Consider the following 15,734-nt stretch of genomic DNA (forward strand, 5'->3'; position numbering starts at 1 on the left):
GCCCAAGGCCACATAGCCGGAAGGCAGAAAGCCAGGAAGGAGCTCTATTCCTTCAGAGCCTGCTTGCTTTCCATATGCCGTGCTGTGTGTTCATATGATAGAGGCACTGGGTTCTGTTTTATCTCAAAGCAGAAATTTTGTTTAGTGTTGTTAACACCACAGAGAAACCTAGAACTTTTAACTGCCTTTTCTCCTCCGCTCCCCTCTGCTATGGCTGTGTTTTTTTGTGTTTTTTTGGAGTGATTGGAATCTGTATGTACTATAGGACCAAAGGCAGTGCCATAGTTTGGGAGGCTGAGATGTTTTGCATCAATCTCGGAAAAGGCAGATCCACAAGAAAACATTTCCGGTGACCTTCTGGGGGAAACAGGAAGTAAACCTGGCAGCCCACTGGAAGCACCACCATTTATTCAGATTCCATTTTCCATTCAGAGAGATTCTTAAAAGTGTTTCCAACTTTTTTTTCTTTTTGCATTTGTAATTCAGATGTCTCAAAGTGAATTATGATGTGGTGTTTGCCACTCCAGGTCTGTACAATATCATATTTTATTTACATGCCTAAAGTAATCAAGTAACTGAACACAATTGTATATCCTCCAGTGTGACTGAACTTGGTACGCCCCAGCCAGGGCTGGGCAGCGGCTCTGCATTCTGTCTCAGACAGATGGCTCTTTGCAGGTTGGTTCTGGGGGCTGTGTGAGTGTGTGTGTGTTTTGAAGGAAGAATAAGGAGACCCATCTCTAGCAAGGCCTGCCTGGCTGGGCATGCTGTCCTTTCTGCCCCTGAAGAGTTTGTAGGAGAGTGCTGGGGCCCATGTGCTCTGAACTTCTAGAAGCTAGAGTAATGGTTCTGAACCTTGGCTGCACATTAGAGTCACCTGGGAAGGTTGAAAAAAAAAAAAAAAAATCCAGATGCCCAGGCTGCATTCAGGCCCAATTACATCACAGTCTTGGAGAGGGGGCAGCAACCCAGCGTTGGTATCTTTAAAGTTCCTGAGTCGATTCTCTTGTGCATCCAAGACTGAGGAGTGAGGGCTGTAATAGACCCCATGCATACCTAGGGGTCGGTTCCTTAGTTTCCCTATTCCTTAGCAGGAAATTGGGGGCTTTCGTATTTGGGAGTGGAGCAAATCTATTGGCATTTTCTGTTGCTGCTGCTATGTCTTGGTGAAGTGGCATCTGAGAGGCACCCCTCCCTCAGGAAGTGTCTGCTGTGGGCATCATCGAGGTCATTTCTGTTTCTGCTGGGCCAAGATTCAGCACAGTCCCTTTGAACCACCTTCTTTCCAGATTGAAGGGGGCAGATGTTACTCAGGCTGTGGTTTCAGGGCGGTTCTTGTGCAGGGCCTGCCTCCCCACGGTCCTAGTGGTCTTGTTCCTTCTGGGGGTTTGGCATACCGTGTGCCCCTGGGGCTCAGGGGAGGAAAGATGCAGTTAGGTTCCAGGGCATATCCTGGCAATTCTTAGTGAGTGGTGAGTCTTTTTCACCCAGGTTTGCAGTGAATGTCACTCTGTCAGCTCAGAGCCTGTCTTCCTGTGAACATACTCAGGATTACATTTCATAGAATTGTGTTTAGAATGGCCAGGGGACTTGGAGAGCGAGAGCTTCTTGGGCCTGCTGATGTAAGCTTCTGGAAGAGAGGTCCGAACCTTAAGAGGTGAGGTGACTCTCCCAGGGTCCCGTAGCCAGTTCTCAAAGGTGCAGACTCTGTCTCCTGAGTCCCTGCCCTACTGCTGTGTTCTCATGACGTGGAACCTTAATTCCTGCTTGCAAGACAGCTTGCTTTAGCGTAGACCAGCAGGTGAACTTGATCATTGCTCACCGAGTTCATTAGCCAAGTGAAACATGCTATCCATCCCCCATCCCCACCCACCAGTCCCAACGGAAGGTGCTGGAACCTTGTAAAGGTGAGCTTGATGAAAAAGGTTTTGGCCTCTTTGCCAAAAGTGTGTCAATCTGCCCGGCTGTGTTGTGGTGGTGGTGAGTAGTGAATAGTGAATAAGGGCTCTTCCCCCCTGTGGGGAGTTGGGTTTGGGCCCAGTGAAGGGAGAAGAGGAGAATTGCTATTTTTCTCAGGGCTGCAATTTCCACATTCATTTAGCAGACATTGGTTGGACATCTGCTGGGTGTCCAGTGTGGAGCCGGGCACTTTGCTTCATTAGTTCATTTAATCCTCAGCACAGCCTGTGGCTCAGGGACTAGCCCGATTTCACTGCTGAAGACATGCTGCCTGGAGAAATCACTCACCCCAGGTTGAGAGGGGAGGTTGGGATTTGAACTTGGCCCAGCTGACCTCAGCCCTGTATTCTTTCTACCACACCCTGCTGCTTTTCCATCCAGTGCTCACCAGGGGAGGAGAGTTCCTGCTGTAGGACATGTGCATTGCCCAGTGGGCGTTCCCTGGCAACTCCGCCTGGGTGCCATGCCGCAACTTCTAGGAGGCGGCATGGGTGGGCCCTCGAGCTCCTGGATAGCTGGGTTTGTACAGGTCGTGTCTGGGGCCGTTGTGTGTCCTGGCAGCTGGACTGTGCCTTGTGCAGGAGAGGCGGCTTATGCAGGTTCCAGTTGCTACTGCCTGCCCCCACCCCGTGGAGGCCACCCTCCCTCCCAGGCTGCCCTCTGGCTGAAGCCTGAAGCACCCTGACAGACAAAGCCCAGCTGGGAGAGGCCTCGGCCCTGCCTGGAATTCCCCTTGCTCTGGCATTGGCCTTGGCCATGGGCCTGGGAGCAGAGGGAGGTTCTGTCCACTGGCTGGGAGCAGCTTCTCTGCATGTTTGGAAGTGGAAAGACTAAGTTCTCTGCAGCTGGCTGTCTCCATGATCTGGGTGAGGAGAGGGAGCCTGGCTCCTGAGCCCGGGGGAAAAGAGGTCTGTGGTTTTGAGTCTCCAGAAGGAATGCAGGATGCGTGGAAGCCCCTCTGTGGCATGATCCTGGGGACCGGGCCGTAGGAACCGCTCTCCCCTGTAATCCCTTTGGCAGTCAAACGATTCAGTTTCCTGCCTGGAAGATAGTGGGCACAGACTGCCTACTTGCTGGACCTAATTTGCCCTGTAACCCTCACTGGGCCTCCGATTTCTCACCTTGCTGGTCCTGCCACCCAGTGTTTTTAGGAAGATCAGTTTAGAGCTTGTTTGAGAAGCCCCTTGCAATGGGCGTAGTGCCTTGCAGAGCAATGCCAGGTAGGAGATGAGTGTGACCGGGCAGGCAGGGGTTCTGCTGCAAAGCCCGTGGTCGGCTGCATGCCAGCCAGGTGCTTCTTGTGGCTGCAGGAAGAATGGGACTGTTTGGCGTCACAGAGGAACTTTGGGCAGAGTCTAGGTGAAACCCAATTCTGTATCATCGAGGGCAAAAGTAGCATTCAGCTTTGGAATCAGAAGCCTGGATTCAAATCCCAGGTCTGCCCTTTGCCGGCCATGCCATGTGCCTTTGAGCAGGCAACTATCTCTCTGGCGCCCATTGCCTCTTCTGGAGTATGGCAGTGCTGACAGCACCCCCAGCCCATAGGTTCGGGGCCCTGAGTGAGACCACACGTGAGGACACTTAGAGCCCACTAAACATTAGTGAGTATCTCACGCAGCCTGTGGCAAGCATGTGCTGTTGCGAGGACTGAAGGGAGGCCGGAAGGACGTGAGTCAGGCAGGTTGCCCTGAGGAGGTCAGTCAGTGGTGACAAGATACAGGACAGAGCAGAGGGGACTTCAACTGGAGTTGGGCTTGGCTGGACGGGTCAGGCTGGGGCAGATAGAGCCTTTTCTCCTCCAGCATCTTCCTCTCTCAGATAGCGTAGGGTTTCTTCGGGAGGAAAAGTTGAAAGTATGCATTACAGTTTAGTTTGCAGTGTGTCTGTCACCAAGAGTTGAGACTGGTGAAATCTTTTAAGTTTTCTCTCTAGGAAACTAAATCTTTGTTTACCAAAAGTGATTTAGTGTTGCTCCTAAGCATAGAAAGTTAAATGCATGTATGGGTCATGATGTGGCCTCACCGTCTTGGCTCTGCTGTGACTGACACTTCTGTGAATGAATTCTTTAGAAACCAAGGAATTAATGGCTGCTTCCCTACCTAGACTGAGAGTGAGGGGCCCACTTACCACCTTTTGGATTCTCTTTAGGTGCTTTGCAGTGGGCATCTTTGTTTTTTGCTCTTCCTCTCACGTTGGGGGAGCTGCCTTGGACACCTGGAGTCAGCGTCTTCCGGGTGCAGGTTATGTGGTTGCAGCTGGAGTGCCTGCCCCCAGCTCAGCCTGCGGTGTGATTCCGGCTGCTTCTAGATCCCTTTGCCACCTGAACCTGACCTCAGTGTCTGCAGGAGCAAGAGCTCATCTAAGCTTGCTGAAGCTTTGAAAGGAGCCCTTGGCTTGGAGGACAGAGGGAAGGGTCCAGGCTGTGCTGCCTGGCTTCTGTTGGTACAGGCCTCTGACTCCTGACGCGCCTATTCCTTGGGTCTGGTGAGCATTGTGCCTCATGAGTCTGGGGCTGGCTGGCATCCTGTGGGGTGAACAGGATGGACAGTCTTGACTCATGAGATTTCCTGCTGCACTTTGGGTAGCTTTGAGGGAGACCCCTTTGTATGGGGTCTGAAGACTCATGCTGTTTACTAGGTTCTGGAAGGGGGCCCTGACTCCAGACTGTGACAGCCCCTCCCCTCTGGGGCTGGCCCTAGAGCGTCCTTTCCAGAGGACCCACCAAGGTGGCTGGGCATGGGTGGCCTTGAAGTAGACCTTCTGCTAGGACAGTGAGATCCTGAAGCTTTGTGAGCGAGGGCTGCATAAGGGAGGTCTCTGAGGTGTCTCGGCTGCCTCTGGTCTCATGGATGTGACAGAACTCATCTGCCAGGTGGAGCGTGTCATCCTCACCCACTGTGTCCTCCTTGGGTGTGTCACTGTTCCTGTGATGAGCACAAAACATACCTGCCATGGCGGTGGCCCCCAGGCTCCGTGCAGTTCAATCAATATGGAGTAACAGCTACTATGTGTGTCAGACACGTCGTCAGGCCCCAAGGAATTAAGAGATGCATCTACCGAATCTCTGATTTTAAGGAGCTCATAGCTCGTGTTATGGACAGTCAGACTGCAGGTTTTTATTGAGGTTCTACTATGTGCTAGACACAGTGTAATAAATGAATGAAGATATGTTTACATAAGGTACTGGTGAGTTACACTGTCCTCTGGAAGTCACAGAAGGTCTCTCTAACTGAGCTGAAGAGAGGAGGGCAGGGAAGGCTTCCTGGAGGGAGTGACAGCTGACCTGAGTCTTGAGGAATGAGCAGGAGTTTAGACAGATGAAGAATGGGGAGGAGGAGATATTCCAGACCAGGAGAGCAGGTGTCCGCAGTCACAGCAGCATGAGACTGTGTCAGGGAATCTGGGAGACCTGGAGCCTGGGTGAGAAGAGTGTAGATTTCAGAGGGGAGTGGAGCTGATCTAGGTCAGGATGGCAGTAAAGGGAAGGGCGAAGGGCTGGGAGAAGGCCCACCTTCGGGGCGACACTGCCCGGGGCCCAGCCTTTTGACCTTGGAGTGACCTTCCTGGAGAAGCATGAGACTAGCCTCTGAGAATTTTCATCAAGTGCCGCCTTGGCCAGAGTGATGTGGTCTTTGTTTATTTTTAGACAAAACTCCCACATTTAGCGGGGGCACTTGGGATTCCCAAGAGCTTCCAGAACCTCTTGCGTGTGCTGCACTGGAACTAAAGAAGTCAAAGTTCTGGCGTTATGTGAGTTGAAACAGTCTGATTCAGTGTAAAACTACCTTTTTTTTTTTTTTCTTTAAAGGGAAAAACAGGCACCTAACCATGTTGGTGCGATGGAAGAGGGAGCTTCAGTGCCCCCTGGGCTCTGTCATAGCCTGTTCTCACCAGTGTTCTCAAAGGCAGGGGGAAGCTGCTGACACAGACACTCGAGAATGGCGGGCCTGAGTCACCTGACTCCTGGCAGCCAGTGCGCCTGAGGCCTCTGCCGCCCTCAGATGCCAGCCCAGATTCCAGGCCCCGTTGACTGTGTGGCATGTGACCTGGGCCCAGAAGAGAATTAAGAAAAATACTGAACCTGTGCAGAGGCGGAGGCGGAACTGCAGTTAGCAGCCCGTCTTGGCTTTGGGGGGTGTCTTTTCCAAGGCTGGTAGGGTTTTGCTCATCTGCATTTACTCCTGAGGGAAGAAGAAAGTGAGTAAGTTAGCCACAGATGGTTTTGATTTTAACAGTAAACCTCTCTGTTCATCTCATTCCCAGGGAGGTTAGCACATGCCTTCACCTGTTAGAAAAGAAAATAAAAGAGGATCTGGCCTGGCTGCGTCTGCGTAGGCCAAAAGTTGAGCACCAAACTGGAGTGAAAGAGCGTTATGGCCAGAAGTAGGAGCAGAGAGGAGATCAGACACCTGGGCTCAGGAGAGTACGTGATAGTCCACAGGTAAATGAGTTCTAACTTGCTTTGGGGGAAAAAACGATTTTTTTTTTTTTTGAGACGGAGTCTCACTCTGTCACCCAGGCTGGAGTGCAGCAGTTGGCATGATCTCCACTCATTGCAACCTCCGCCTCCTGGGTTCAAGTGATTCTCTTGCCTCAGCCTCCCAAGTAGCTGGGACTATAGGCGTGTGCTACTACGCCCAGCTAATTTTTGTATTTTTAGTAGAGATGGGGTTTCACCATGTTGGCCAGACTGGTCTTGAACTTCCGACCTCAGGTGATGCACCCGCCTGGGCCTCCCAAAGTGCTGGGATTGCAGGCGTGAGCCACTGCCCCTGGCCAAAAAATGATTTTTAAAAGCATGTATGAGGTTCAAGTGAGTCCTTATGTGTTACACGTGATTTCAGGAAGTCATTGTTCTGAGACATGGCGTGGTGGCGTGCTCCTCTGCCATGGAGGAGCGTGGCCAGGGTGGTGTCCGTCTGCTCACCTGAGGAGCTCCCTGGGTCTGCCAGCTTCCTGCCTGCCCAAGCCCTTCTCCTGTACTTGTAAGACGACGACTGAGCGTGGCTGATCCTGCCCAGTTTCTGGGTGGATCAGTGGAACCCGGGGGAACCAGGGTAGAGTCCCTTATGGGAGGCAGCCATTGGCCTGGCCAGGCTTTGGGCGCTGTTGGAGACAGGGCTGAATTTTTAGCCCCGAGTGTAGGCATAGGTGAGAGCTAGAGCCCAGGCACTTGTTCCCTGTGTGTCTGGCTGCTCACCTCTGATTTAGCTTTAGCTCAATTTTTGTCCTACCCGCTGGTTGCTACTGGAGCCAGCATGGTGGTCACAGCCACTGGTGTCTTAGGGCCCTGGAGGAGAAGACAGCAATCCCAGGTTGCCCTCTCCTCTGCTCAGTGCTGATCCTGGCAGACATGGAGGAGGAGATAGGCAGGAGGAGATAGGGAGAAGACTTGGGAGGGAGCTGGATCTTCATGCCAAATGCAGGAAGAAGCAAGCCATCGTTCAGTTCATGTTTGAGGTGCATCAGCCCATGTGAAGGCCCCTGCACCTCTAGGAAGAACTACAGGGAGTATCTCTCTGGTCACCATCTCCAAGGTCAGGGAAGCATTTTACAGTTTTGGAGGCAATGCGGGGAAGGGCCACAGCCAGAACTTCATGTGGCGGTCTAGCATGCCACACCTCACTGGAAGCCCACACGCTAGAGGGGAGCCGCCTTGTGAGAGGTGTTCTAGTGAATTACTGTTGGTGACATGGGCTCCAGAACAGTGTCTGGAACAGGAACTAGTAGAGCTCAACGTCTTAGAATCCTTAAAAAAAAAAACAAAAAAAAAACTTTCCTTTATAAATGGAGCCTCTTATAGTACAAGGCAGTACAGATGAGCCCAGACAGTTGGGCAGAATGTTGGGTAGGGCTGATGTCAGTTAGAAAAGCCTGAGAGAAGAGAGAGCAGGGCACAGAACCAGTAAAAAGGATCCCTGGGTTCTAGTGCTGCCACTTGATGGCTTTTGACTTTGGTTCAGCCACTTCACTTCTCTGAGCTATGCTTTTCTCATCTGCGCACTGGGAATAATAGTGCCTACTTAACAGAGGGGGAGGAATAAATAGGATAGTGCGAGTCCAAGCACCAGTTCTTTCCCATTTTCATTCACCCAACAAGTACTTTTTGAATGCCACTGTGCGTTAGGCTTCGCTGTTAATTCATATAACCACCCTGAGAAGTGAGTGCTGTTATTATTCCCTTTTTATAGATGAAGAATATAGGATTCTGTAAGGTAAAGTGCCCAAGGTCATTTAGCTCATGGGCAGTAGTTCTGGGGTTTGAACTCCCAAAGTTAGGATTGGCAAACTATAGCCTGATGACTAAATCTGGCCCACTGCCTACATTTGTAAATAAAGTTTTATTGGGACACAGCCACATCCGTTTGTGTAGGTAATGTCTGTGGCTACCTGCACACCACAGCAGCAGAATTTACAGACCACAGGGTCTACAAAGCCTAAAATATTTATTGCCTGACCCTTTACAGAAAAAAAAAAATGTACTGACCTCTTCTCCACGTGAATACTCTGCACTCCGGACCTGGGCTGTCCAGTATGTTAGCTGTAGCCACATGTGGCGATTTAAATTAAATCTAAATGAAACGAAGACTTCAGTTCTTTGGTTGCACTAGCCACGTGTCACATGCTTAATAGCCGCATGCGGTGGTCACCTCTCACGTTGGACAGCACAGACTCAGAATGTTGCTGTCATTGCAGAGTGTTCCATCAGGTAGAAGCACACAAGACTGTGTCCCAGTGTGGGGAGAATCCAAATATGGGAGAACCAAAAGTGCAGAGGAGGCATTCTGGTGAAAGAAAAGACAGTGGACCTTCCTGCTTCCAAAACACAGAATTGAAAATTAGTTTGTTGACTCTGAGGTGATGGAGAAATGTCTGCTGTGGCAGAGGGAACCTGGGCCTGGAGTGAAGAGGCTGTCCCTAAATCCTGTGACCATTGGCAGACCCCCACCAGTGCCCCTCTGCAGCCTGTAACCTCAGCTCCTGGTTCACTGGGGCCATTGGCCTCATCAACTCTGCCATGTCCAGTGCCCCGTGTGTGTTTGCATGCTGGGTCCTACAGAAATCCCATTTTTATGTATTCATACCTGTTCTGTTCTGGGCCATTTGGGCCTGATGGGTTATACCATTGTTCCTACTGTGCTGGAATGGGAAATACATGATCTGATGAAATGACCATGTTTTCCATGGGCATCAGATAAAGAACTACTTCATTCATTCAAAATGATGGCTACTGTGTGGCATGAGGAAGGAAGGTGAGCTCCAGGTCCCTCAGCTAGCTAGTATCATGTGACTTACTCCTTAAAATGCTGTCCACTGCCAACACTGATGCCGTCTGTTGAGTAGCTTGGAGCTGGGCTGAACTGTAGCTCTTGTCTTGCTTGGTCCATAAATGCTCTGAATAGGAATCTCTTTGGAAGCTAACTAGGGGCAGAGCCATTCTGAGGAGTGAAGGCAAATATGGAGGGCATAGATCTCCAGTTCATCAGACCCAGGCATAAACGCATCAGTGCTGGACCCATCTCCCCCACATTTGAGCATGCTGGTGGACTCTGAGTGTGGAGAAGAGCCGTGTGACCAGTTACCAGGGGGCTGGTTGTAGTCCAGGCTGTCTACATTGGAGTCTCTGAAATGCATTGTACAGTCAGGAGTCCAGTCCAGTGCTCCTGTTAGGAATGGCTGGCTTTTCCATGTTTGGTTTACATGGGTACAGTCTGCACGAATCTTCACACTTTAAACAATGCCCACTCCCTCTGTAATCAGAATGGAAACCTTTATAAAATGCAAGAATAAGATACCAGGAGGACTTTTCAGGACCTTGGGCAAGAGTGAAAAAAGAAGAAAACCAGATAAGTAAGCCTGATGAACTTAGCTCTAGAATAGTTGCATGAAGGAAGTGCCTGGTAAGGAGGAAGTTGTGTTTAAGAGGTTGTACATGGAAAATTTTTACCCACATGGTTTAAAAGGGAAAAGAATAGCCTTGGAAGGCCAGCCTTGATTACGTGTCCCCCTCCCATCCCACTGCCACCTTTGACACTATGCTTGCCTCTAGCCAGCCACTCCTGGAATGGTGTCCTGTGTCTTCCTTCTTCAGCCAGTGGAGGGGTGAGATCATTCGAGATTAGGCTCTACCCTAAATTTCTCACTGCTGTCCCAGCACTCAGGGAGACTAACTGCATGTGCCCAAACGAACCCGGGCACAAGTAAATTTATAATGGAAATTATCTGTTTTTAGAGTGCTGGCGTTTTCTGAGCACCTACTGTGTGCCAAGCACTCTGCATACATTCTCTTATCATCTGCTCATTGCACAGCCAGCTGGGGGTGACTAGTCCCACTGGGCAGGAGCTGAGCTTTAGCCATGTCCCTGAGAGAGTGTGGCTTGTGATGGGCTAGAGCCTGGCTTGAAATCCAGGTCCCTCTGCTCCAAAGCCAGTTTCTCCTCACCACCTAGTTTTGTCCCCAATTGTGCACATGTTGCTGTTTCAAAGAGAAATCTCTTGCTCCTCTGCATGGGTTCCCTGATGACATTTTTATCACGGCCTGTGGGCAGAGAAGTAGGTTGCTCACTGTGGGGTGACATTTAAGAAAACCAACTCCATCAAGCTTTCCCTTTGAATGTGTTGTTATGGTACAAGAAGTCTTCATTTGTCCTGGGCTATTTTGAAATAAAAGGCAGGAAACTCCCCTCTTGTTTCTATGTCTTGCATAGAAGTCATCAAAACAGAATCCTCTGTTCTGTGCAGTAGTCGTGATTGAGGAAGCAGCTGTTCTCTTCATGATGACCCAACCAAAGCCAGCAGTCTGGAGGCGTCAGGGATCCACAATTGTCTGTTCCATCTGCTGGGTTTACTTGCGTGTGTTAGAAGTATTTGGCATGGAAACTTTCCCTACCCCACCTCGTGGGCGAGGTCAGAAGGGAGCTGTCTTGGTGGGGGCAGGGCAGACCCCAGGCTCTGCTGTACTTCAGATAATGCTATGTTTTGCTCCATGGAATGGGTGCAACGGCCTCCCATGGGGCCAGGCTGAGTGAACGAACCAGATCAACTGTCTCTCCAAGTCCATGGGTGGGAAGGCAGACCTCTCCTGTCTGTGATTGGGAGTTTTATGGGTCTACTTTGTTGTGCATGGAATTTCACACAGTCTGAGCTGTCTAGGCATTTTCAGGCCTCCAGCTAACTCACCGAATGAGCCAGGGAGTGGTGCCGATGAGAATGTGTGACTGGATCGCTAAGGCCAAGCGAGTCCGTGGAGATCTTCAAACCAAGATGAAACTTAGTCGTTTGAGTGTTTTCAGGGGTCTGAATCGTCAGTATCATTTAGACCGGAGTTTGCACTCTGGTGGCCTGAGGGCCAGATGTGGTCCTCAGACATGATTTGTTTGTCTCAAATGATGCTTTACAAGTTTTTAATTTTTTTGAGAACATAAAAAGGAGATTGTGCAAAGAAGTCCTGACTTTCAGTTTCTCTTAACAAGCCAGGAGGTAAATTTTAATAGTAGCCTGGGTCTTCTTTCCCAAACAACCCACCACAGTTAGCTGTAGCCAGAGCCGTCCACGGTGGACCAGGCATGTTCTCTGCACATCATCTCGGTTCCTATGCAGCATGCTTCTCTCATTTATGTTTCCTGCTTGGCCCTGGAAGGCATTTGAGTTTGAGATCCCTGGAGTGGCTAAGACATTGGGAAGGCAGATTCAGATTTTCTGGCTCTCCAGGTTATTGGCACAGGGCGAACCATGGTGAATGGCAGTGACTAGTAGAAATGCCCAGGCTGTTTGCAGTGCTCAAGGTCATTGCCGTCATAATCTTGCTACCTCGTGTTCCACCTGCTAGTAAACTTGCAAAGATAAGCCAGTACTCAGGGTACTAATAAAAACTCTGAAAGTACAAATATGTCCCTTAAATTTTGGAAGCTAGTCTCAGGCCAGGGGCCCTTCTACCCCCTGAATGGCCCTGTGATGCTGGGTGACCTGGGGATTCATTTTGTACCCTCGCACCCCCCCCCCCCCCACAATCACTCAGGTGCTTCACCTAGTTTAATCTTCCTATCTAAAAATGCCTTCCTGAGGCTGAGGCAGGCGGATCGCTTGAGCCCAGGAATTCGAGACCAGCCTAGTCAACATAGAGAAAACCCATCTCTACTAAAAATACAAAAATTAGCCGGGTGTTATGGCATGCACCTGTGGTCCCAGCTACTGGGAGGCTGAGGCGGGAGGATCGCTTGAGCCTGGGAGGCGGAGGTTGCAGTGAGCCAAGATCGTGCCACTGCACTCTAGCCTGGGTGACAGAGTGAGACCCTGTCTCCAAATATAAATAAGTAACTAAATAAATAAAAAGTGCCTTCTGGATTTTAATAGATATTGCAAGGGATTTTTTACAAATAAAGATTTAATTTTTAAATTCTTGTGACAGGCAGCCTAGCTGCTGTGTACCAAGTAGATAACTTCTGTTGTTAGACAGAAATTTCTTAGGGTAGATGAAACATGTATCTCAGTTCTTTCTTTTGACAGAGACTCAATACAGCAAGTGGAAGTAAAGCAAAGATACGCCAGATGGTAATTAATATTTTTCAAAGAATTGAGGTGTTCTCTTCGTATTTCTTCAGATATCTAATAGCAATCCCTCCTCTCTTTTTCACTCAACCCTGTTTTTACCTCTTGGGCAACTATTCTGTGACGTTTTGTTTCCTTCTGATTCTCGCACGTATTTCACCGCATAGTCAACCTTTGGAATTCTTAGTGTCATTCCAAATGGTTTGCTGAATTTGAGAAATGTAGCCTGTCAATCCATTGCCTGAAAGCCCTTCCCATCCCTTTCATTTGCGGCAGAAACACGGCATCCTTACCTGCCTCTTTCTCACCTACTGGTCAGGGCATTGTGCACCTGGGTGGTTGGTTCAGCCTCTGATTCTGCTGGGCCAAGGGTCTTGAGAAGGGGCCCCAAGGCTCCGACGATGCCACTGTTCTCCTTCAGTGCATTCTAGGGACTGTTGGAACTCCTGAAGGCCAAGGATCATCTTGATCTAGATTTAGATTTCCAGGGCCTGGCCAGAGGACTTGCTGGGGGTGGATAGTAGGCCACCCGTCCAATTCTGACCTCATGGCTTTTGCAAGAAACTCAACTTTCATGGATCCCAATTTTCTCATCTGCAAAATTGTCCTCCCAGTTACTAGGGTTCTAGGTACCAAATCCACTAAAAATGTGTTTTTCAAACTTTAGGGACCACCAGACTCAACCTGGAGGGCTTACTAAACACAATTGCTGGGTCCCATCCCTCATTCAGTTTGTCTGGCATTGGGGACTGAAACTTTGCCTTTCTAATGAGTTCTCAGGCAATTCTCTACCAATCTGGGGTCCACGCTTGGAGAACCAGTGCACATTGCTGAAGCAGGTGCCGGATACCCCAGTGTTCCCCCCAGCAAGGATGTGGGTTGGCCTGTGTGGGTCTTGGCTGCCTGGCATATGAGGCTCGTTTTTCCTTTCATTTTCCCACTGCATCTTATTTTCTGGGAAACTTGAAACTAGATTCCCAGAGATGTTTTGTTTTCCATTCAGCCATCTTCATGGAAGCTGTCTTCAGACTCTCACCATGATAGTTGGAGACACATTTATTCCCTACCTTTATTCTATCACTAACACACACCGTCCACTGTCCATCTCGGTTTCCACCCTCCACCTGGAACCCAGATACTAACGGAGGCAGCCTTGGTGATTTTGAGTTTTGAGCTTTTGGTTTTCCAGATAGGTTGATTTTACCCATTCTCACCAAAGACAGGCTGCATTTGGGTCGAGCTGACAGAGCTGTCATGGACACAGCCGGTTACCCTGTACTCGGGAATGCTTCACGAGGCTTCCCACTCACTGCTGTCAGTCCAAGGCTGGGCGCCCTTTGTTTCAGGTGCCCTGAAATCTGTGTCTCCGTGCAGTGGTGGGAAATAGAGTGCTTAACCACGTCAAGAATGACTGCTGTACCCTTTCTTTCCCTTCCCTGATGATACCTGAGCCCAGCTGGGGCTGCTGGAGGTGAGAGACCCTGGGAGCCATCTGGGGAAGCAGGCGCAGAGCCAGGAAGTGGTGTGCTGGAGTCCATACAGTCAGCCAGCGCTCAGTGGTTAGTGGTGGTTTCCTCTCATTTGGGGGTTTTAGTTGTCCAGAGTGAACCCGAAATCACTGCTGGGTCTTGTATCTTTAGCTCCAGATGTAGTCACTGGGAGGTGACGGGCAGGCATTGGATTTGCCTGGCCTTGCAGTTTTTCTCACAGTTTTGTTTTGTCAAGGAGTATTCCCCCTTCTACTCTCGCTCCTCGGAAACAAGGGGACACTAACTCAGTCATGGCTTTGAATGGAGCGTTTCTGTGTGGTTTTCTCCTTGCCCCAGTACTCTGCCTTCTGCAGCTCCCAGCCCCCAGCAGCTGGGCACATTGGCCCTTGTGCTTTCATATCCACGAAAACACGTGGGAAGCGCGTGCCCAGCACATGCCTTGATCACATATTTGTAACTCGGGAGTCTGAGATGATCGTGACATTCTCGTATGGGGCTGTGTGTGGCCACTCCCATTCCCCAAGGGAGAACACAATTACTGTATTGTCTGTCGGCGTTCTGGGCGAGCTGCTTGGGTCACGGCTGGGGCTGTTGGTATATTGGGGTATGGAAATAACCGTTTTGCAGCTTCCTACCTTTATGCTGCCATTTACAAAAGAGCGAGGTTTGGGACGACCTCTTAGAATCCCCTGGGTCACCTGGCTTTGTTCAGCTGAGTAAACCACCAGCCTGTGCCCCCACTCCCCCACCCCCATAGCTCAGCTTGTTTGCCTGCTATTCAGGCAGGACAGCTCTGGGAGGGCAGACCTCTGAGAGGTGGAGAGAAGCAGAGTGATGGGAAGCAGGGAGCAGGGTGGCGGCTTGTGGCTGTCCGGTGCGCAGAGCTCCCCCTGCCTGGGCCTTGTGAGGGCGCTGGCGCTGGCACTGGCTGACATTGTGGCGGCTGACTCGTCTGGGCATCCTGAGGCTCCTTCCACCAAAAGCTGGGAAGGGGCCCTCCACTCCCAGCCCCATCCCCCTAGCTTGCTGGAGTGTCAGACATGTCGTTTAGCAGCATCCTAATAGAATACTCTCACCCCATCTCTGGCATTGAACTCCTGCCCAACACTCGTGCCGCTTCCTCTAGGAAATCTCCCCAGATCTTTACCTCCCCACTTGGAATTCCAGGCTCACTTCTCTGTCCTTGTGGATTTATTATCATATGACACACTATGCCTTGTGGGAAACCTAATTGAACACTTGCTGTTTGCGTGAACTTAGTTATGTATCACCTGCCATCTTCCCTCAGTCCCTAGCACAGCCAGCCTAGTGCGTGTTGGACTTGGGACGAGACTGATACCGGGAGGAAATACTGTCCAGAGAGAAGCACAACACAGGGCGTGCATGAGATTTGCCGGTTCAACTACAGTCACCTAGAAATACTTTTTGTTTCTGAGTAAAAGTCTGTTGTAAGGAGCGCAGCGTCACATGTGTATATAATCTTCCCCTTGACCCTTTTTGCTCTCTGTGGAGGCTCCCAGGATCTTGGCGCTCCCTGTCCCACTGGGGTTCCTGCAGAGGCCTGGGCTGTCCAGGCTCTGCCTGGCCCAGGGCCGGCCCTGCAAGTGCTGCCTGCCTCACATCAGGCCCTGACTGCAGCAAGATTCCTCCTCCTAAAAGCAGAACATAGAAAACAAAGCTGTTAGGGCAGGGCCCTGGGCTCTCGATTTTCCCATGATTGGGTGTGAGAGGGCTGCT

The 15,734-nt window shown here is 50.4% G+C and overlaps 1 protein-coding gene across 5 annotated transcripts in view; it reads left to right on the forward strand.

Annotated features, from left to right (window-relative positions):
* FAM53B (family with sequence similarity 53 member B) overlaps positions 1 to 15,734 on the forward strand; it is a 138,311-nt gene that overhangs the window by 21,408 nt on the left and 101,169 nt on the right. Inside the window, exon 1 of one of the 5 annotated variants that reach the window (XM_058435912.1) lies at positions 2,800 to 2,825. The exons of 3 other annotated variants lie outside the window; for them this stretch is intronic. The gene's annotated coding sequence lies outside the window, so the exon portion shown is untranslated. Of the gene's footprint in view, positions 1 to 2,799; positions 2,826 to 6,244; positions 6,401 to 15,734 lie in introns of those variants that run through there. One more of the 5 variants, XM_032175697.2, reaches the window with a different exon arrangement.

The sequence above is a fragment of the Hylobates moloch genome, unplaced genomic scaffold, assembly GCF_009828535.3.
Source record: "Hylobates moloch isolate HMO894 unplaced genomic scaffold, HMol_V3 SCAFFOLD_3, whole genome shotgun sequence".
Taxonomy (NCBI): Eukaryota; Metazoa; Chordata; class Mammalia; order Primates; family Hylobatidae; genus Hylobates; species Hylobates moloch.